This window comes from Anomaloglossus baeobatrachus, chromosome 1 (genome assembly GCF_048569485.1).
Source record: "Anomaloglossus baeobatrachus isolate aAnoBae1 chromosome 1, aAnoBae1.hap1, whole genome shotgun sequence".
In the NCBI taxonomy this organism is placed as follows: Eukaryota; Metazoa; Chordata; class Amphibia; order Anura; family Aromobatidae; genus Anomaloglossus; species Anomaloglossus baeobatrachus.
The window spans coordinates 50180028-50203175 of record NC_134353.1 but is presented as its reverse complement, the minus strand read 5'-3'; positions in this window follow the sequence as shown (position 1 = coordinate 50203175).

Below are 23148 nucleotides of genomic sequence, written 5' to 3'. Positions count from 1 at the left end.
TACAATCACGTACCAGTCTATCCCAGAAGAAGATGCCGCTCCCACGTCGCAGGCCTGGAGTCTCACGATGATGGGTCCCGGTGCAGCGCTGAAGGGATGCAGCTCCTCGGTCTTCTCCTTTGATCTTCTCCCGCTGGTAACGGATTCTAGTCAGTCTCTTAGTCCCGGGGCACACCGAGCAGAAGAAGGGAGGTCACGGTTGCACGGATGGCTCCCTTGTGTCGGTAACGGCCCCTGCACTTCCACTCAGGGTGCGATGCTCTGCAGTCAAGTTGTCACAGCCCCTGGATATGCACTCCGGGCGCGATGCTCTGCAATCCGGTTAGATCCTCGGTGAAAACAAAGTCCTGCAGACCGGGGATGGCAGAAACCACTTCCACAGGGTGATTCTTCCAAGAATCCGATTGCAAAAGAGCCCTCTGTTCAGGGAGTCCACACGTAGCTCTGTCCTGGCTGAGCTCCAGGTCTGTACTGCCTTGCCGCTCTTTCTCTTCCTGGTTCAGACACACCAGCTGTAGGGGATTTCCCGTCTCTGTGTCTGTGATTGCACAGTCTGACACTGCCCCTTTGTGGGCAAGTGCTGAAGCAATGTTCAAATCCATTTCTACATTGATGATGCAGTCTGAATTGTTGATCCCATTACATACCCCCCACTTAAAGGTTGGCAGTCCCTGTCAACTACCGTCGGTTCCCAGGCAGTGATGACTGCAGATGTCACAGGGGTTGGTTGAGAAGTGGGCCATACATACTGGTCCCTGTAAGACCGCCCGGGCGGGATCCCAGCAGTGGTGCGGTCAGTGCGTCTCAAGGGTCGGTTGTTCCCCTCCCCGTCACTGTCTTTACACCCCACTTCAGTCAGCACTCCGGGGGAAGAACTGGGTTGTGTAGGTGGATCACTGGTCTCAGAGTCGACGTGATCACTATGCTGGGAAACGTCCGTGACGTCAATCGTGTCGGCAGCGTCACCCCCTCTGGGTACTGTGGTAGGGGAGTCAGGCTGGGATCGGCAGGGACGCAACATATTTCGGTGCACAGTGCGGATGCTGCGACTGTCTTCACCCCGCACTCGGTATACATGCCCGTTGGGGTAGGGGCGTTCGATTACCCGGTAGACCTCAGTCTCCCACTTGGCTCGAAGTTTCCCTTGTGGCTTCTTGATACGGAGCAGGACTAGCTGTCCCAACTTCAAGGGTTGGTCTTGCACGGGGAGTGGGTCAGCATGTATCTGGCCCCGGATTTGTTGGCTCACCAGCCGGTGTACAGTCTCCATCTTCTGTCGGTGAGCATTTAGCCAGGAGGGGTAGTTATGACAGACATCATCTCCAGGGCGGAATAGGTTCAGGTCATGGACCCCTTTTCCGGGGCGGCCAAAGAGAAGGGTGTGTGGGGTGTAACCAGTCACGGAGTGGACCTGGTTGTTGTAGGCCCATACTAGATCGGGAAGGAATTGGGGTCATTGGTCTTTCTTATCATCGGCCAAGGTGCGGATCAGCTGGAGTAGAGTCCGGTTGAAGCGTTCACATGCACCGTTCCCTTGTGGGTGGTAAGGAGTGGTCCTCGACTTCTGGATCCCATACATCCGATGCAGCTCTTCGATAACTCGGCCTTCGAAACAAGCCCCCTGGTCGGAGTGCAACCTCTCCGGACACCCATAGATGTGGATGAACTGTCGACAGATGGCCCGTGCAGCCGATTCAGCCGTCTGGTCTTTGGTAGCAACAGCGACAGCGAATTTTGTGAAGTGATCCACCATCACTAGGCAGTACTGATAGCCACTGCTCGCCGTCCCAATCAGCAGATAGTCCACCATAAACAGCTCAAGGGGCCTGGATGTTTTAATTGTCTGGACAGGTGCACGCTGCTCAGGGGACTTGTGTAGTTCACAGGTGCGACAGGTTTGGCAGACGTCTTCAACCAGCTTGCGGAGCCCCGGACAATAGATGGACTGTTGAATCCACCGAAAGGTCTTGTCTATTCCGAAGTGTCCATTCCTTTTGTGGGCTTTGGCCACCATCTCACAGGCCAATTGATCAGGCACCACAACTTGTGTGCATTCCTCCAGCATGTGCGACAAGAGAACCTTACGGTATAGCACTCCTTCTCTCAGAATCAGCCGGTCCCACTGACTGAGCAGGGTCAAGGTCCCGGTAGACAGTCGTGCCCGTATATCGGCGGGAGGCTTCTGCTGCCGCTTCACCCATTGTTTGAGTAGAGCCCATTCAGGGTTCTGGTCCTGGAGCCTACACCACTCCTGGGGTGGCAAGGCGACCCCCACTGGAGTTCCAGCTTCGCCCACAACGAACTGGCGGTAATCCATCATCTGTTGGGCGAGCTTTGCAAAGTCAGGCGTCTCGTCCCCTTCTAATTCTTCATCCCGGTCTCGGTTGAGTAAGGGGTATGACACTCTAGACAGGCTGTCCGCATTTTGATTCTCAGCTCCAGCCCTATATTTGATCTTGTAATTGAATTGGAGAGCCGAGCCATCCAACGCTGCTCCATGACTCCGAGCTTCGCATTTTCTAAGTGGGCCAACGGGTTGTTATCGGTCAGGACTAGTACTTCGGTCCCCGTGAGGTACCCTGCAAATTTCTCCGCCATAGCCCACGTTAGGGCCAACAGCTCCAGCCGGAACGAGCTATAATTGGTGGGGCTCTTCTCGCCCTCATGTAGGGACCGACTGGCATAGGCTATGACCCGTTCCTTGCCTTCTTGTACCTGTGAAAGTACTGCCCCTAGACCCTGTAGACTGGCATCGGTGTGTAGTTGGAAGGGCAGGTTATAGTCCGCATATGCCAGGATGGGGGGAGACGTTAAGGCACCCTTTAGGGCTTGGAAGGACTCTTCCTGGCTGGGTCCCCAGCTGATGGGTCGTCCTCTGGGGCTGTTGGTGGTCCCTTGAAGCAGGTCATGCAAGGGTGCAGCAAGCCGGGCGAAGTTTTTGACGAACCGGCGGTAGTAGCCGGCCAACCCCAGGAAAGCCCTGACCTCCTTGACGTTTGTGGGCTGCGGCCAATCCCGTATGGCAGCTATCTTCTCTGAAGACGGCTGAACACCTTCGGCTGAGATCCGGTGGCCCAGGTAATTGATCTCGGGCTGCAGAAGACGGCACTTGCTGAGTTTCAACTTCAGGCCATGTTCTCTCAACCTACTGAACACACGGCCCAGCTGCTGCAGGTGTTCTTCAAATGTGGCCGAATAGACTACAATGTCGTCCAGGTAGATGAGGGTGAAGTCAAAGTTGAAATCTCCCAAGCAGCACTCCATCAGCCGCTGGAAAGTCCCCGTCACGTTGATCAGACCAAAGGGCATCCGGTCGAACTCGTACAGGCCCATGGGTAGGATGAAAGCAGTCTTCTCTCTATCTTTCTCGTGCATGGGTACCTGCCAATATCCGCTGGCCAGATCCAACGAAGAGAAGTATTTGGCTTTCTTCAGGGCTGTCAGGGATTCTTCGATCCTTGGCAAAGGGTATGAGTCCCGGGTGGTGCAAGCATTCAAACGGCGGTAGTCCACACAGAACCTCAGGGACCCGTCCTTCTTCTTGACTATCACCACCGGTGCAGCCCAGGGGCTCTGGCTTTCTCGTACCACTCCAGCGTGTAGCATGGAATTCAGGAGATTTTTCACTTCTTGGTATTGCTGGGGAGGTATTTGGCGGTACCTTTCACGGATAGGAGCAGTGTCACCTGTGGGGATTTCGTGCTTGATACTGGTGGTGCACCCAAAGTCGGTGTCATGCCGGGCAAAGGACGCCTGATGTTCTTGAAGTAGCTCTTCCACCTGGGACACCTCCCGTTTGGAGTATTGGGATACGTCCAACTGACACTTCTCTCGTAGTTCTCGCCCCGCGTTGGTGTCACACGCGACAGCGGCCATGGCAGAGACCGTCACTGTCCAATCTCCCTCTGTAGACGGTACAAACTGGACGGGGCTCATAGGGTTCACCTCTTCGGTTAGAGCGTAGACTCGGGCGAGCTGTGTCCCGGCTTCTAGGTCAACGCTCACGTTAGCCGTGTTGCCCAGCCTGACAGGAATTCTTCCCTTTCTCACTACTGCTAGAGTTCGAGCGACTAGTGGATTCAGCTTCCCTTCCTTCGGGTGTGCGCGGCTCAATCAGCACCTCCACGCCTTCAAGCTGTCTCGTGGTGCTAAGGGGTAGTGAGATAACTGTCTCTTTCCCAGCCGGTAAGGTGATCCTAGTATGGCGGGGTACGGTGATCGTGGCCAGCGGCAGTTGTTCTTCTGTCATTCGCTGGAGGTTGCAGGTCCGGATCACTTGCTGAAAGGCACGGCGGGTGGCCCTATGTGCGGTCACTTCTTGCCAGTACTTGGGCCCCTTCTTGGTAAACAACACCAGATTAAGGTCTTTCAAGATGTTCATCCCAATAATCATGGACGTTTCTGATCCAAAGCCTTCCCTGACCACGATTATCCCTCTCTTCCCGAGTTCTTGGCCACAGATTTCGGTGTTCATCCAAGCAACTCCCGTCACCGGAATGGGTAGATTATTGGCTGCTTTGATCTTGATGGCGGTATCAGGGTCATAGGCAACCCGCGGCTTTAGACATTCTTCGTAGAACTGCTCGGAGATGGTGGATACCTGAGACCCAGTATCCACTAACCCTTGTACGGCGATCCCTTCCAGTAATACCTCCAGGGTGGGGCTATTTGATGCAAGTTTGTTCCGTGGCTGGCTCTGTTTTCCTACACCCCTCTCTTTGGCTTCCCCTGCCGAGTGAGCCTCTTTGGCAGGGGCGTCTAGTTTAAAGGCGGCCGCTGTTGTGTGACATGACTTGCTGGTTCTGGTAGATCGGACCGTGGATGAACTTGAAAGTTCTGGGGGCAACGGTTGGCTCTATGGCGGGGATCGCCGCATGTCCAGCATCTTCCCATCGGCCGGCTGGGTTGTTGTCTCGCTTGCCGGCCCGCCTGTTGGTCTAGGGTGAGCTGTAACACCTGTTTCTGCAACTCCGCCACCATCTGCTTCAGTTCTTCCGTGTCGCTGTTCGGAGTCCCGATACCAGATATGGACCTGCAAGCCACGGTATATGTCTGTGTCTCCACGACAGGTCCCCTTGAACGTTCTATAGCTTCTTGTTTGACCTCAGCGAACGTAAAGGTCGGATTTATCCGGAGTAGATCTTGCAATGAGCGGTTAAGGTACGGGTCTCTCAATCCGGTCACGAACTGATCTCTCAACACCAGGTCACGGGCACCCGTACTAGCTATCTGTTCTTCTTTTCTACAGGCTTGTTCTAGCAGCACTTGAAGGGCATTGGCATATTGAGGAATGTCCTCCGACTCGAGCTGAGTACGCCGGAAGAACATATAGCCCAATGTTCCCGCATATGTGGTCGGCCCATAGGTGTTCTCCAGCACCCGCACCAAGACATCCAACGTACGCTAGCCCCTAACCGTCTCCAGCCTGACTGTCGTCCACGCTTCCCCCTCTAATGTTAGCATGGCCATTTCTGCTAAGGTCTTAGGATCAGTGTTATACATTTCCCCCACTATCTTAAGTTGTTCAGTCCATTCAGTTACAGGATAGTTCCGTCCGTCAAACTTTCTCACCTGATTGACAATAGACGGCGGGGGAGCCGTCCGGTTATAAGTTACTACCGGGGGATGATTTTGTTGGTCACACATCCTGCCGACTACGCCACATGAAGCGACCGGTGGTAGGGCCGCGGGTGTGTGTGTATGCTCTATTCCAACAAAATCCCCATACTCAGATTTTACCGGTAGTAACATTTCTTTACTATGAAACATATTTATAGCACAGTCAACCGAACTATCTGCGCACATGTGTATGGTGGAGTCCCCGGATCTTCACTCCTTCCGGGTACGCAGCAAGGAAAAAAAAAGAATAGAGAAAAACACTAAGAAATGGCGGCAACTTTCCCTAACTTTCCCTACAATCACGTACCAGTCTATCCCAGAAGAAGATGCCGCTCCCACGTCGCAGGCCTGGAGTCTCACGATGATGGGTCCCGGTGCAGCGCTGAAGGGATGCAGCTCCTCGGTCTTCTCCTTTGATCTTCTCCCGCTGGTAACGGATTCTAGTCAGTCTCTTAGTCCCGGGGCACACCGAGCAGAAGAAGGGAGGTCACGGTTGCACGGATGGCTCCCTTGTGTCGGTAACGGCCCCTGCACTTGCACTCAGGGTGCGATGCTCTGCAGTCAAGTTGTCACAGCCTCTGGATATGCACTCCGGGCGCGATGCTCTGCAGTCCGGTTAGATCCTCGGTGAAAACAAAGTCCTGCAGACCGGGGATGGCAGAAACCACTTCCACAGGGTGATTCTTCCAAGAATCCGGTTGCAAAAGAGCCCTCTGTTCAGGGAGACCACACGTAGCTCTGTCCTGGCTGAGCTCCGGATCTGTACTGCCTTGCCGCTCTTTCTCTTCCTGGTTCAGACACACGAGCTGTAGGGGTTTTTCCGCCTCTGTGTCTGTGATTGCACAGTCTGACACTGCCCCCTTGTGGGCAAGTGCTGAAGCAATGTTCAAATCCATTTCTACATTGATGATGCAGTCTGAATGGTTGATCCCATAACAATACCATGTTACTTTATACAATAAATTCCCTGAGAGGAAGAAGGAGTAGAATCTGTTTATCCGTCAGCTCGCTCCGGGGTGCGGCCATATTCACAGCTTCTCCTCCTGCACCAGATGTTCATATAGTCTGTAATCATTATGTCAGCGCTGGTTTATACCTGACTGGTTTATACAACGATCTGTACAGAAATAATCTATTCCCCGAGGAACAAGACACAGAAATAATCACTGAGCGCTCTGCTAATTCCCTGCTCCTTCATCTCTGCACAGCACTGTAACACAGCGACATAATGGGGGAGGGGGGGAGGTTTTTGTACGGCTCTGTATCACTGTGTGCACGGATAGCTATAACACTGCTGACAGGAATATTCTGCTGCATCGTCCTCTGTCGCTCCTCGGATTATTAGTTTGTAATTAGTATAAGAAGATCCTTCACTAACACCAGAGAACCGGTCTGGGACTCCTGTATCTCGGGTGGCTGCATCATATATAAGAAGCTTTGGTCGTTCTCCTGATTTCTGTTGGTACCAGGCTATACTATTATACACAGCTTCACTGGCCGTACATGTGACGGTGACTGTATCTCCGGGGGACACAGAGATATAATCCGGAGTCTGAGTCATCACAATCTCTCCACAGGATCCTGAGGATTAGAAGAGACATATTCATTACTGATAAATGTCGGGATCTTCCTAGAAATCCTGATCTGATGATGGATCCTCTGTATAGATTTCTCTACACACAATGGAAGGATCCGAATCTCTCACCCTGAATAGAGATGAAGATCACAGCCAGCAGATAACTGCGAGAAACCATCCTGATGTGTCTGGACTGTCAGAGAGAAGCTAGAAGATGAGACAATCTGTACAATGAGGTCTATATAGAGAGTGACGGGGGGATACAGGAGACCCCCAGAGACTGTGGAGGGAAATACATGTAAATTCTGTGGTTATAATGTGACGGTTACTGGTGTAATGGAGGCCGGAGCTCGGCGTCATCTCCTCCTGGGGAATAATTGACACTTGATTTGAATCTTATAAAAAAAACAATAGATTTGTTGTCATTTATTGTAATTTCTGTTGTCAGAGGTAATGGTCACATTTCTTCCTGTAATCTATATAAAAACATTGGAGAAATATTTCAACTATTTTAGCTTCTTTTTTAAGATTTGTATTTTTTTGCTTTGCATTGATAAAGGAAGAAAAATGATTTTTCCATAATAATAGGTGGTGTTTTCTCTGGATATAATCTCATCACTGTCTGTATAGCCGCTGGTAAGCAGAATAGAGGTAATGTAGGGCTCGATAACTGGGGCCGCCTTTCACAGTTTACATTACAGTTAGGAATACCCCTTTAAGTATTGTCCTTGTATAATAATAGGATCATTCCTTTCTGTAAGTGGATTTGTTTTTTCAGAACACTACAATGATTGGAGTAACCTGCCATGACACCAAGTTCAAAAAAGTCTAATCTTTATTAATAGAGCAGAAACCCCTGGATATATCCACATTACTGGATCTCTCCTTATAGAGGATCTGTTAGAACAACAATTGATTTAAACTGAGAAAATCTATTATTCCAATTCCAGGAAAGTTGTGTTTGCTGCATAAAATGTAAAGAAAACACGAATGCAATAATTTGGAAATCTCTTTTAGATATATTTTATTTACAGCAGAACATAGAACAGATGAGAAGTTAAACATTCTGGATTTTCCATATCATTTACAAAAATTAACTTGTTTAGAGATTGATGTTAGCAACACATATCAAAAAAGTTTGCAAAGGGATAAGAAAAGACTGGAAAAGTAAATGATACAAATTAAAAGCAGCTGGAGGGTCAGTTTTCATCTAATTCACATGACTATTTAGAAAGAGCATGTTAGAGAGGCAGAGTCTCTCCAAAGCAAGGATGGTCAGAGGTCACTAATCAGTGGTCAGGGGGAACAACTGTGTTTAAAAATAATGGAAGAATATCAGAATAAATGTCACACTGCTCTAGTGGAAAAACTGACACAAGGTGCAGTATGCAGAATATCCACTAGAGGGCGCAAACACAATAGAGAAGTTAGCAAGCCGAGTCAATAGCCAGGATGTCAATAGGACACCAGAGAGAAAAGCAAAATGTAGTCAGATACAAGCCAAAAGTCGGAACAAGTAAGTAATGGTGAAGTCAGAAACAAACAAAGCAAGGTCAAACATTTAGAGATGAAAGAAACACAAAGAGATGGGGCAGGGAGGTCAGTAGAGGCTAGGTGCAAGTAGTCAGGGAGAAGCAAGACGAGAGACATGGGACGGGAACAGGAAATCAAAGGGGGACAGAGGCAGACAGGCAGAATGGGAAGGGGCACAGGTTAGGATGGTAGCTGGAATATGGGATGGATCAAGGAACACTCACAGAAGCCAGGCTCACGTGCTGCAGAGAAGAACTATTACTGGCAATGTTCCGGAAGTGCAGTGCCTGGATATAGCAGCCTGACCTCCGGAACAAGACATAAAACAATTAACCCCTGCATGACCTGAAACCCAGAGAAGGAATACCTGCAACGGCTCAGCAGTGGCTAAGCCCGGCATGGATCATAACAATAATGTTCTTCACCAACACTTTGAATTTCCACCTTCTACAGCACATACAGTAATATCAACAAGAGATTCCGGAGAAATCCATGTGCACAAGGGACAAAGACGGTAGTCAATATTTGATGCTTGAGATCTACAGCCCTTCAGGCGGTACTGCATTAAAAACATGCAGGATTCAGTCGTGCTCTCTTCATGGGGTCAGGAATCCTTCCAATTAACATTGTCAATGAACAATCCATAAATACAAGATAAAGCTCAATCATGCAAAGAAGAAGCCATATATTAACACAATCCAGAAACGCTGCTGTCTTCTCTGGGCTAAAGCTCATTTATGGTGGACTAAGGCAAAATGAAAAATTGTTCTGTGGTCGGATGAATCAAAATGGGAAATTATTTATGGAAACCACGGACACCGTGTCCTACAGACTCAAAAGGAGAGGGACCATCCAGCTTGTTATCAGTGCACAGTTCCTGCACCTCCAATGGTGCGGGGTTCGGGGGCATTAGTCCTTACGGCACAGGCAGCTGAGCCATCTGGAAATGCGTTTACAGACTGTTGTAAAAAGAAGAAGCTATGCTACACAATGGTGGACCGAACACACATTTTGCTGTTGCCGTCAATTCCTAAATAAGTTAATTTCTATAAATAAAATTAAAAAATGTCAAACATTCCACTTCTTATTTGTTGCATGTTCTGTGTCTATAAAATATGACGATAAGAGATTTACCAATTATTACTCCTTGCATTCTTCACATTTCTTCACAGAGCCACAACATTGTTGGAAATGGATTTGCAGTAATGGTCACAACAGACATAATCCAGGGGGCGCTCCTGTACCAGATTTACCTCCCAAATAATAGATAACATGGCTGCCCCCCGGGACCTCAGCAAGAAAGATAATATGGAACCAACCAATCGGAAAAAGGAGCTTGCTGATTTAGAAATAGAGCCAGGTGCATTGTAGGGAATGTGTCATCACAAAATGACTTTCTGCTTACAGCAGATTTTTGTGGTACAGGTATTTTTTAGAAAGTTTTGGGCACAGCTTTTATTTTAATTTCACAATCTGTATAAAAAATACACAATTAGTTATCCTGCAGTTTTCACACTGGCTACTAGAGATGAGCGAACCGGTCGTGGTTCGGCTCGAGTTCGGTTCGCCAAACGGAGGTCCCATTCGAGTTCGGTTCGTCGAACGTTCGACGAACCGAACTCGAACTGCATAGGAAACAATGGCAGGCAATCACAAACACATAAAAACACCTAGAAAACACCCTCAAAGGTGTCCAAAAGGTTACAAACAACTCACAACACAACACAAACACATGGGAAAGTGACAAGAACAAATTCTCATGCGAAAACAAAAGAGCGTAACGAGGAAAAAGAGGACGAGACACAGATATAGGCATGGCACGCCCTTCTAAAATCATGTAAAACACCGCAAGGTGACTCCAAGCAGAGTCTCCCTTTTTTCCAAAAATTGGGCCCCACACACACCCACCCATTCAGTGGCAGCACTTGTGCCCTAGTTGTACACTTCACAGCTAGATTTGCATCAAGCACATTAAAAAATACGCCATACTTAACCGTCCCCAGGATGACCCTGGGGTAGGTAGCAAAGTCTTTCCTGATCCCAGCTCTGTTCATCTTGGCTCCTTTTTAAAAACACTGTAAGCAAGGGTTACTCCAAGCGGAGTCTCCCTTTTTTCCAAAAATTGGGCCACACACACCCACCCCTTCAGTGGCAGCAGTTGTGCCCCAGTTGTACCCTTCACAGCTAGATTTGCGTCAAGCACATTCAAAAATATGCCATTCTTAACTGTCCCCAGGATGACACCGGGGTAGGTAGCAAAGTCTTTGCTGATCCCAGCTCTGTTCATCTTGGATCATTTTTAAAAACACTGTAAGTAAGGGTTACTCCAAGCGGAGTCTCCCTTTTTTCAAAAAATTGGGCCACACACACACCCACCCCTTCAGTGGCAGCACTTGTGCCCCAGTTGTGCACTTCACAGCTAGATTTGCATCAAGCACATTCAAAAATACGCCATTCTTAACTGTCCCCAGGATGACACCGGGGTAGGTAGCAAAGTCTTTGCTGATCCCAGCTCTGTTCATCTTGGATCATTTTTAAAAACACTGTAAGTAAGGGTTACTCCAAGCGGAGTCTCCCTTTTTTCAAAAAATTGGGCCACACACACACCCACCCCTTCAGTGGCTGCACTTGTGCCCCAGTTGTGCACTTCACAGCTAGATTTGCATCAAGCACATTCAAAAATACGCCATAATTAACCGTCCCCAGGATGACACCGGGGTAGGTAGCAAAGTCTTTCCTGATCCCAGCTCTGTGCATCTTGGCTCCTTTTTAAAAACACTGTAAGTAAGGGTTACTCCAAGCGGAGTCTCCCTTTTTTCAAAAAATTGGGCCACACACACACCCACCCCTTCAGTGGCAGCACTTGTGCCCCAGTTGTACACTTCACAGCTAGATTTGCATCAAGCACATTCAAAAATACGCCATAATTAACCGTCCCCAGGATGACCCCGGGCTAGGTAGCAAAGTCTTTCCTGATCCCAGCTCTGTTCATCTTGGCTCCTTTTTAAAATCACAGCAAGTAAGGGTTACTCCAAGCGGAGTCTCCTTTTTTTCCAAAAATTGTGCCCCACACACACCCACCCATTCAGTGGCAGCACTTGTGCCCTAGTTGTACATTTCACAGCTAAATTTGCATCAAGCACATTCAAAAATACGCCATTCTTAACCGTCCCCAGGATGACACCGGGATAGGTAGCAAAGTCTTTGCTGATCCCAGCTCTGTTCATCTTGGATCATTTTTAAAAACACTGTAAGTAAGGGTTACTCCAAGCGGAGTCTCCCTTTTTTCCAAAAATTGTGCCCCACAGACACCCCATCAGTGGCAGCACTTGTGCCCTAGTTGCAAACAGGATGTTTTGATTTGCATCAAGCACATTCCAAATCCACAAGCATTTACTTTCCCCAGGATGACACAGGGGTAGTAAATTTTTTGTGGATCCATGACTTGTTCATTTTGATGAACGTTAGTCTTTCCACATTGTCACTGGACAGACGCGTGCGCTTATCTGTCAGCACACACCCAGCAGCACTGAAGACACGTTCAGAGACAACGCTGGCAGCTGGACAAGACAAAATCTCCAAGGCGTAAGTGGAGAGCTCTGGCCATTTTTCAAGATTTGAAGCCCAAAATGAGCAATGCTCCATTTGCAAAGTCATGGCATCGATGTTCATTTGGAGATACTCCTGTATCATCCTCTCCAGCCGTTGACTATGTGTCAGACTTGATGTTGGCCTTGCAAAGGAGGGTCTAAAAAAATTATGAAAAGATTCCATAAAATTGCTGTTACCAGCACCAGATACGGTCCTACTGGTACGGGTAGACTGTTGAAGATGACGAGACCGTCCCATGTTTGTCAAGTTACAACTGGGAGATTCACTCCCTGCACCTGCACGGTTGTTTGGTGGAAAAGCCGAGCTAAGATCGAGTAACAGCTTCTGCTGATACTCCTGCATACGTGCGTCCCTTTCTATGGCTGGAATTATGTCACAAAATTTGGACTTGCACCGGGGATCTAATAGTGTGGCAATCCAGTAGTCATCATCACTTCTAATTTTGACAATACCAGGGTCATGTTGGAGGTAGTGCAACAAGAAGGCACTCATGTGTCTTGCGCATCCATGCGGACCAAGTCCACGCTGTGTTTGTGGCATAGAGGTGCTAACCGTTCTTTCTTCCTCTGACATCTCCCCCCAACCTCTTTCAACTGAAATTTGACAAAGGTCTCCCTCATTCGCTGAGTCTTCCATGTCCATGCACAGTTCGTCCTTCATTTCTTCATGTTCTCCTGCACCTTCCTCAACATTTCGCCTGCTACCATGCGCCCTTGTTGATCCCTGTCCCCCATGGTCCCATGCCTGCCCCGTTGGTGATGATGAACGTCTGGACCTTGGTGATGTTGTTGTCCCTTGCGCATATGAATCCTCCTGTAGTTCCTCCCCTTCCTGTTGTCCCACACCCTGACTCCGAATAGTGTTTAGCGTGTGCTACAGCATGTAAATGACTGGAATTGTCATGCTGATAATGGCATTGTCAGCGCTAAACATATTCGTCGCCATGTCGAAACTGTGCAGAAGGGTGCATAGGTCCTTGATCTGAGACCACTCCATCAGGGTGATCTGCCCCACCTCTGCATCTCGTTGGCCCAGGCTATACGTCATGACGTATTGCACCAGGGCTCGGCGGTGCTGCCACAGTCGCTGTAACATGTGGAGAGTCGAATTCCAGCGTGTCGCCACATCGCATTTCAGGCGATGAACTGGCAGGCCGAAAGACTTCTGGAGCGATGCAAGTCACTCAGCTGTGGCAGTTGAACGGCGGAAGTGAGCAGACAGTTTTCGTGCCCTGGTCAGAAGGCCATCTAGGCCGGGATAGTGTGTTAAAAATTGCTGGACAACAAGGTTCAACACGTGAGCCATACAAGGCACGTGTGTCACCTTGCCCAGGCGAAGGGCCGCACCCAGGTTTGCAGCATTGTCGCACACGGCCTTACCAGGCTGCAGGTTGAGTGGAGACAACCATTTATTAAACTCGGACCGCAGAGCTGACCACAACTCCTCAGCTGTGTGACTCCTATTCCCAAGACATGTCAAGCTAAAGACCGCCTGATGCCGTTGCGCTCTGCTGCCAGCATAGTAATGAGGGGTGCGTGATTCCTTCTGCGCAGTGAGAACGCTGGTGGCCTGACCAGGCAGGCTTGGGGCGGAAGTGGAGGACACAGATGAGGTGGAGGAGGCAGAAGTAGTGGCGGAACTTGGACAGACAGAGGATTGACACACAAGTCGTGGGGACGGCAAGACATGTGCAGCAGACCCTTCACCATCTATCACCATAGTTACCCAGTGCCCAGTCAGCGACTTGTAACGTCCCTGTCCATGCTTACTGGTCCAAGTATCGGTGGTGAAATGCACCCGTTCACACACAGAGTTTCTCAAGGAAGCGGTGATGTTGTGTGCGACATGCTGGTGTAGCGCGGGCACACCTTTCTTAGAGAAGTAGTGGTGACTAGGCATCTGGTACTGGGGCACAGCGACAGACATAAGGTCTCTAAAATCCTGTGTGCCCACGAGGCGGAAAGGCAGCATTTCGGTAGCCAAGAGCTTACAGAGGGATAAAGTCAACCTCTTAGCTTTGTCATGGGTCGCAGGAAATGGCATTTTATTTGTCCACATCTGAGGGACAGAGATCTGGCTGCTGTGTGTAGACAGTGTTGAGTAGGGTGTCCCTGGAAAAATGCAGGTTTGTGAGGAAAGTGCAGGCGGAGACATGATGTTGCCTTCATCCAACGTTGGTGCTATCGATGTCTGAGAGAGCTGTACACACGCACTTATTTCCCCATTCCAAACCAACTGACGACCTACCAAGCAAACTGCCTGTTGCGGTTACAGTGGTGGAAGTTGTGCGTGGAAAACCAGGTGTGACAGCTGTCCCCACAGTCCTAGAAGATGAAGAGCGCGCGGATGCACTGGAAGGGGCAGGCCGTGGATGGTTCGCTCCGCTAGGCCGCATTGCAGCACAGTGAGCTTCCCACTGGGACATATGATATTTATTCATGTGACGATTCATGGAAGAAGTTGTCAAACTGCTGAGGTTTTGACCTCTACTAACAGAATCACGACAAATTTTACACATCACATAATTTGGGCGATCTTTATCTATGTCAAAAAAGGACCAGGCTAGGCAAGGCTTAGAGGGCATGCGACCTGCTGAGCCCCCCCGACTAGTGCTCAGAGGCAGAGTGGTGGCTGATGATGCAGTTGTAGACGTGCTACCAGTGCTCCGACTCTGTCCAGGAAGGCGCAAGGTAACTTCGTCGTCGGTTGCATCCTCCTCCACCGCCTCTGTTGACCTCCTCGAGTGCCTGACTGTGGGTTGACAGTAGGTGGGATCTAGAACTTCATCATCAATTGTTGTGACTGCACTCCCCTCACCCTCAGACCGAGCCTCTTCTTGCCCTGACCGAATATTTAAGTTGTCATCACAATCTGGTATCTGCGTCTCATCATCATCAGTATGTTCCTCATTGTCTATAACCACAGGTGTTACAGTTTGTGACAAAGGGTCAACATTATGCTCAGAAACTTGGTCCTCACGGCCTTAATCAGAGTCACAAAGGTTATGGGCATCACTGCAGACCATTTCCTGGTCTGTACTCACTGTAGCTTGGGAGCAGACCTCTGATTCCCAGGCTATAGTGTGACTGAACAGCTCTGCAGACTCAGCCATCTCAGTTCCACCATACTGTGCAGGGCGGATGGAGACTTCAGAGCTGGGAGAAAGCAAGTTTGATTGGGATGACAACTCAGAAGACTGGTGTTTTTTGGATGCGGTAGTTGAGGTGGCTGAGAGGGCACTTGTTGGACCACTTGAGATCCATTCAAGCATTTTCCTTTTTTGGCCATCATCTACCTTTGTTCCTGTTGTTCGTGTCCGTAAAAAAGGGAGCACATCGGATTGTCCACGGTAAGTAGTAGACATCTTACTTTTGCTGGTAGATGGTCTATCTTCAGCAGATGTTAATGGAGCTTTGCCACCTTCCCCATGGACAAACCCTTTTTTTCCTTTTCCAACACGCCTCTTCCCCTTTCCACCAGCATCTGTCATTTTGCCACTCATGTTGATTGCGACAAGATTGTGCACTTAAAATGCGGTAGTAAAAATTGAGAGGTGGTGTAGATTGCAGCGGTGGTCTAGCTTTATTAACAGCAGAATAATCAACAATAATTATCCCTGACAATGCAACTACGGCCCTTAAACTGGCAGCATAAATTGCTAGTATAATGGCTTAGTAACAATGAGTTGGAGTGTGCAATGCAGGCAGACGTGCTGCAAATATCGTTGCACTACTGGGACTATACAGAAGTCCAACAGCCACGTTTAGGATGCCACTAAGTTCACTCATTGTTTGCTAGTATAATGGCTTAGTTACAATGAGTTTGAGTGTGCAGTGCAGGCAGACGTGCTGCAAATATCTTTGCACTAGTGGGACTATACAGAAGTCCAATAGCCACGTTTAGGATGCCACTAAGTTCACTCAGTGTTTGCTAGTATAATGGCTTAGTTATAATGAGTTTGAGTGTGCAATGCAGGCAGACGTGCTGCAAATATCTTGGCACTAGTGGGACTATACAGAAGTCCAATAGCCACGTTTAGGATGCCACTAAGTTCACTCAGTGTTTGCTAGTATAATGGCTTAGTAACAATGAGTTTGAGTGTGCAATGCAGGCAGACGTGCTGCAAATATCTTGGCACTACTGGGACTATACAGAAGTCCAATAGCCACGTTTAGGATGCCACTAAGTTCACTCAGTGTTTGCTAGTCACAGAGTGACTTACACTATTTCAGCGGAAAGCCAGCTAGGAATTAGCTGGTCTTTTTGCTGCTAGAACCGTTCTCGAACGTATCTAGAACTATCGAGCTTTAGCAAAAGGCTCACGTTCTAGTTCGATCTAGAACAGCCCCCAAAATCACTCGAGCCGCGAACTGGAGAACTGCGAACCGCGAACCGCGCTCAACTCTACTGGCTACTGGGGCTCTTCCTGGCCTTTCAGCACGCATTTTCAGCAGGCTCATTATCGCAGGCAGGATTACAATGACAGGTGACATCTCTATGCACAGCTGATAATACCAGATCCACCAATCACAATAAGGGATGTCACAGCTGACCCTGCTCCCATCTAATGATCTTTGCACATGTTCATTAGACACTTCTGGGGGGTCTGAACATTGTGGCTATGTACATGTGTTGTTTCCTGAAATACAAGAAAGTTGGAGTCTAAAAAAGTTGCAGCAGCTAAAGTGAAAATTGCAAGATTTTTTTTGATAAGTTTTTTTATTGAGTTTTACGAAGGAAATTCACAACATGTATACAGATGGGGGGACAATATGATCGCAAATAGGTTATATGAAGAACATTTACCATCACTTATAAAACGAGAGGACAGAAAAACAAAAAGAAAGCTTTATTTATAGAACAAATCACAGGATGGATTAATCACCTTTGACATCTCCACCTCTCCTGTGCCGCCCTGGCAAAACCAGGGTGTCAAAGAGGTCTGCATACATCTTTATGGTGCAGAGCTCACTCTCTCTTGGGGAATTTCCCACACCAATACACACCAGCCAATCAGGCCCCACTTGCCCCCTCCTCAGGAAAACAGGAGGGGGCAAGAGGAGCTTGGAGAGAGGAGAGTTTAGTTTTCAGTCAGTCTGCTGGAGGGGAGAGGTCTGGAAGCAGCCCCTGCGTGGGGCTAGGAGAAGTGGCAGTAGGGCCTCAGGAATAGGCCAGCCGCTTGTGGGGACCTGAAGTGAACCGGAAGAGGGTAGTGGCCCCCTGGTGCCAGCTGTCGGGACCTATGCATGGAGCAGACACAGACACAGACCTCAGGCAGGAGAACAACACCTGAATTACACACACGGGTGTGGGACCCGTCCTCACAGCATCCGTGGGCACCAGTTACCAGCAACTTGGTTAATTCCTGGACTCGTGTCAGTTATTGCTTTATACTGTGGGTAATCCTGAACCACCCGGTCTAAGCCGTGGACTGCACCCGTCACTCCCCAATCCACAACTCACAATTGGGCCCCTTGACTACACCTCCCCTACCCGTGGAGGGGATTCCACCTTGCTCCCCCACACCACCAGTCCCGAGCACGGTCTCCAGAGGCAACTGCGGTGCCACCATCTCATCACCGCAACCAAGGGGTGGTGTCACAGACAATTCCCCTGTACATAATCCCCTTTTTGATGTGGAGCCTGGGAACACAGACCGGGTCACGCCACCGTACACCTACAAAAGTGACCCCTTGGCCCGGATCTGACTGCCCCTTATCCCTAGGCAACACACTCCCATTTACACCTGCTTTGCTTTTGGCCGATGCAGAGTGACTATTCAGTAGTCCTATTTTATTCCTGGGACTTGTCGCTGTTACCAGTCCTGAAACTATGAGGTTAATCCTTTTAGGTTGGTTTCTTCCTGCTCTTAATCCTGGGTGGGGCTGTTCTCTATTTAATCTCCTGAGATTCCATTCTCTCTGTCAGTCAGTAGCTCTGCTATCCTTGTATATACTTCTGTTCTCCTGAGTTTTGTCCTGATTTTCCTGCTTTTGTACCTTGGCTTGAAATTTGACTTCCCACCTGCTTTACGATATTGTCGAAGAAATGATCTCCTGGGTCTGACACGGCAACCTGACTATCCTACTTGCCAGCTTGCTCCACTGAACAACAGCTAATTCTGAGACCAAGCCCAGGGACTCCTGTTTAAGGCCAGATCCCAGTATAGGTGTTGAAGAGATTCCTGGCTCTTCTTCTGGTTCTGTGAGATTCCTAGCTCATCTTCCATGCACTGCTCTTTTGAGATCTAGCCACATATTTTTCAGGGCACTGTGAGGGCCATCGTAAAAAACTTCAGTTTGCGCCTTTTGAGGTTGTCTATTGTGAATTTTGACTTGTGTGTCGGATCATTAACATTATCCATTTGTAGAAGCCATCCTCATTTCAACTTCAGCTGTTTTACAGCAACATTTCTGTAGGATTGTGAGAGAGGCAAATCAGAACACCCTTTTTGACTGCAAAAGACCTTCAGGAAGATTTAGCAAACTCTGGAGTTGTGGTACATTGTTCAACGATCTGTACAGAAATAATCTATTCTCCAAGGAACAAGAGACAGAAATAATCACTAAGCGCTCTGCTAATTCCCTGCACCTTCATCTCTGCACAACACTGTAACACAGCGACATAATGGGGGAGGGGGACCGAGGTTTTTGTACGGCTTTGTATCACTGTGTGTATGGAGAGCTCAAACCCTGCATCTATATATATAATTGCCTTATTCTGTCTGTCTGTCTGTCTGTCTGTCATGCTCCAAAATTGTGTCCTTACGGTGACACAAAGCTGATTGGCCGCTGGGCTCGCCATGGCCCCGCCCCCCCACACGGATTGGCCGCTCGCCCAGGCTGCGCCCCCACACGGATTGGCCAGCCGCTCGCCCAGGCTCCACCCCCCCCACAGATTGGCCTCTCGCCCCGGCACCCTGCAGGCATTGGCAAATCGGCCACGCCACGCCCCGCCCCCCTCACGCAATGCACGCTAGCTCTGGCCCCGCCCCCCCCGCGCATTACCCGAACTGACACGGTCACAGAGCCACGACTCCCAGGTGAGTACTGTAGTCCCCCCCCCGGGAGCCCACATCAGCGTACGCCGCCAACCCAGCCGACACTTACCCTCGCATTGCTGGCCTTGCCGCCGTATGCTCGTGTGGGCTCCCGTGCGAGCGGGGGACGGGATACGTTGGTAACCATGCTAGCATAGTTACCAGCTGGTAACCATGCTCGCATGGTTACCAGCGCATCAAGGTCCTGCAGCGGCTGAACATCCACACGCACACACATAACAGCACACACACACACATACACACACATCAGATCACACTCACTCTCACACACACCTCACACACACCTCACACACACATCACATCGCATCCACACACTCACAGCATCCGGCGATATCGCTTGCTTCTCGGCCTCGATACTGTGCTGTTGTGACCTTCCAGGACCTGACGGAGGATCACATGGCCAGAAGCATGTGGTATCTCCGGATGTTGTGAGTGTGAGCGCGTATGTGCGATATCGTCAGTGTCTGTGTGTGTGAGTGTATGCGATCGGGTGTGTGTGAGTGTATGCGATCGGGTGTGTGTGAGTGTATGCGATCGGGTGTGTGTGAGTGTATGCGATCGGGTGTGTGTGAGTGTATGTGATCGGGTGTGTGAGTGTCGGCAGAGGAGCACGGCGTGCTGGAGGAGGCAGGGAGCAGAGAGGCTGATCTTGGGGAAGGCTGGGAGGGGGAGGCTGATGCTGGGGGAGACTGGGAGGGGAAGGCTGATGCTGGGGAAGGCTGGGAGGACGGAGGCTGACAGGAGAGAGGCTGATCCTGGGGAAGGCTGGGAGGGGGAGGCTGATGCTGGGGGAGGCTGGAAGGAGAGAGGCTGATGCTGGGGGAGGCTGGAAGGAGAGAGGCTGATGCTGGGGGAGGCTGATGCTGGGGGAGGCTGGGAGGAGAGAGGCTGGGAGGAGAGAAGCTGATGCAGGGGGAGGCTGATGCTGGGGGAGGCTGGAAGGAGAAAGGCTGATGCTGGGAGAGGCTGATGCTGGGGGAGGCTGGGAGGGGGAGGCTGATGCTGGGGGAGGCTGATGCTGGGGGAGGCTGGAAGGAGAGAGGCTGATACTGGGGGAGGCTGGAAGGAGAGAGGCTGATGCTGAGAGAGGCTGGGAGGGGGAGGCTGATGCTGGGGGAGGCTGGGACGAGGGACGCTGGGAGAGAGGCTGATGCTGGGGGAGGCTGATGCTGGGGGAGGCTGGAAGGAGAGAGGCTGATGCTGGGGGAGGCTGATGCTGAGGGAGGCTGGGAGGAGAGAGGCTGGGAGGAGAGAGGCTGATGCTGGGGGAGCCTGATGCTGGGGGAGGCTGGAAGGAGAGAGGCTGATGCTGGGGGAGGCTGATGCTGGGGGAGGCTGGGAGGGGGAGGCTGATGCTGGGGGAGGCTGGGACGAGGGAGGCTGGGAGGAGAGAGGCTGATGCTGGGGGAGGCTGATGCTGGGGGAGGCTGGGAGAGGGAGGCTGATGCTGGGGGAGGCTGATGCTGGGGGAGGCTGGAAGGAGAGAGGCTGATGCTGAGGGAGGTTGGAAGGAGAGAGGCTGATGCTGAGAGAGGCTGGGAGGGGGAGGCTGATGCTGGGGGAGGCTGGGGCGAGGGACGCTGGGAGGAGAAAGGCTGATCCTGGGGAAGGCTGGGAGGAGGGAGGCTGGGAGGAGAGAGGCTGATGCTGGGGGAGGCTGGAAGGAGAGAGGCTGATGCTGGGGGAGGCTGATGCTGAGGGAGGCTGATGCTGGGGGAGGCTGGAAGGAGAGAGGCTGATGCTGGGGGAGGCTGATGCTGAGGGAGGCTGGGAGGTGGAGGCTGATGCTGGGGAAGGCTGGGAAGAGGGAGGCTGGGAGGAGAGAGGCTGATCCTGGGGAAGGCTGGGAGGAGGGAGGCTGGGAGGAGAGAGGCTGATGCTGGGGGAGGCTGATGCTGGCGGAGGCTGGAAGGAGAGAGGCTGATGCTGGGGGAGGCTGATGCTTGGGGAGGCTGGGAGGAGAGAGGCTGATGCTGGGGGAGGCTGGGAGGAGGGAGGCTGGGAGGGGGGAGGCTGGGAGGAGAGAGGCTGATGCTGGGGGCAGAGAGGCTGATGCTGGTGCAGCATGGGGGATGGAGCACGTTTGGGAGTGCGCAGCATGGCGGATGGAGCACGTTTGGGAGTGCGCAGCATGGCGGATGGAGCACGTTTGGGAGTGCGCAGCATGGCGGATGGAGCACGTTTGGGAGTGCGCAGCATGGCGGATGGACCACGTTTGGGAGTGCGCAGCATCGCGGATGGAGCACGTTTGGGAGTGCGCAGCATGGCGGATGGAGCACGTTTGGGAGTGCGCAGCATGGCGGATGGAGCACGATGGGGGGTGCGCAGCATGGGGGATGGAGCACGATGGGAGGTGCACACCTCCCCCCAACACACACACACACAACACACCACACACACACTGGGAACCACAAACACCGCCCTACACAGACACCCACACACACAGACAACGCTGCACACACACAACACCCAACACACAAACACCGCGGCATACATAAATATACGCACATACCACGCAACACACACACTTTGCACAAAACATACCTCCCCCCAAAACACACCACACACACACAAACCGCGCAACACACACACACACAACGCTACAGACACACAGCGCTCCACAAACAACGCAACACACATACAACACCGCTCTCACCCCCCACCACACCCAGACAACACCCAGAACATGTACAGCGCCTACACAAACACTTGCTAACTACACACAACAACAACATCTATATATATATATATATATATATAAATAACAAAAATCATACATTAACTACACAATACGTAAATTCTAGAATACCTGATGCGTAGAATCGGGCCACCTTCTAGTACAGTAATAATCTGCTGCATCATCCTCTGTCACTCCTCGGATTGTAAGAGTGTAGTCTCTTCCAGATTTAGATCCGGAGAAGCGGTCTGGGACTCCTGAGAATCTTTCATCTGCTCCTTTGATGAGAAGATTTGGAGATTTTCCTGATTTCTGTTGGTACCAGGTTAAAGTGTATCCTATACCAGTACTGGCCGTACATGAGATGGTGACTGTATCTCCGGGGGACACAGAGATATAACCCGGAGTCTGAGTCATCACAATCTCTCCACAGGATCCTGAGGATTAGAAGAGACAGATTCATTACTGATAAATGTCGGGATCTTCCCAGAAATCCTGATCTGATGATGGATCCTCTGTATAGAGTTCTCTACACACAATCATGGAAGGATCCGAATCTCTCACCCTGAATAGAGATGAAGATCACAGCCAGCAGATAACTGCGAGAAACCATCCTGATGAGTCTGGACTGTCAGAGAGAAGCTAGAAGATGAGACAATCTGTACAATGAGGTCTATATAGAGAGTGACGGGGGGGGGGATCAGGGCCGGCTCCAGGTTTTTGTGGGCCCCGGGCGGAAGAGTCCCAGTGGGCCCCATCCACACACAGACACCGATACGAACATGTACATATTTAAAGACAAACTCACAAAAATACATATAAACAGACAAATATATACAGTCATATACACTTACAGACACACACACACACACACACAAGTCTGCTGCATACAGACAGACACACACACACAAACTCTGCTACATACAGACAAACACATACAACTCTGCTACATACAAACACATACAACTCTGCTACATACAGACAAACACATACAACTCTGCTACATACAAACACATACAACTCTGCTACATACAGACAAACACACACAACTCTGCTACATACAAACACACA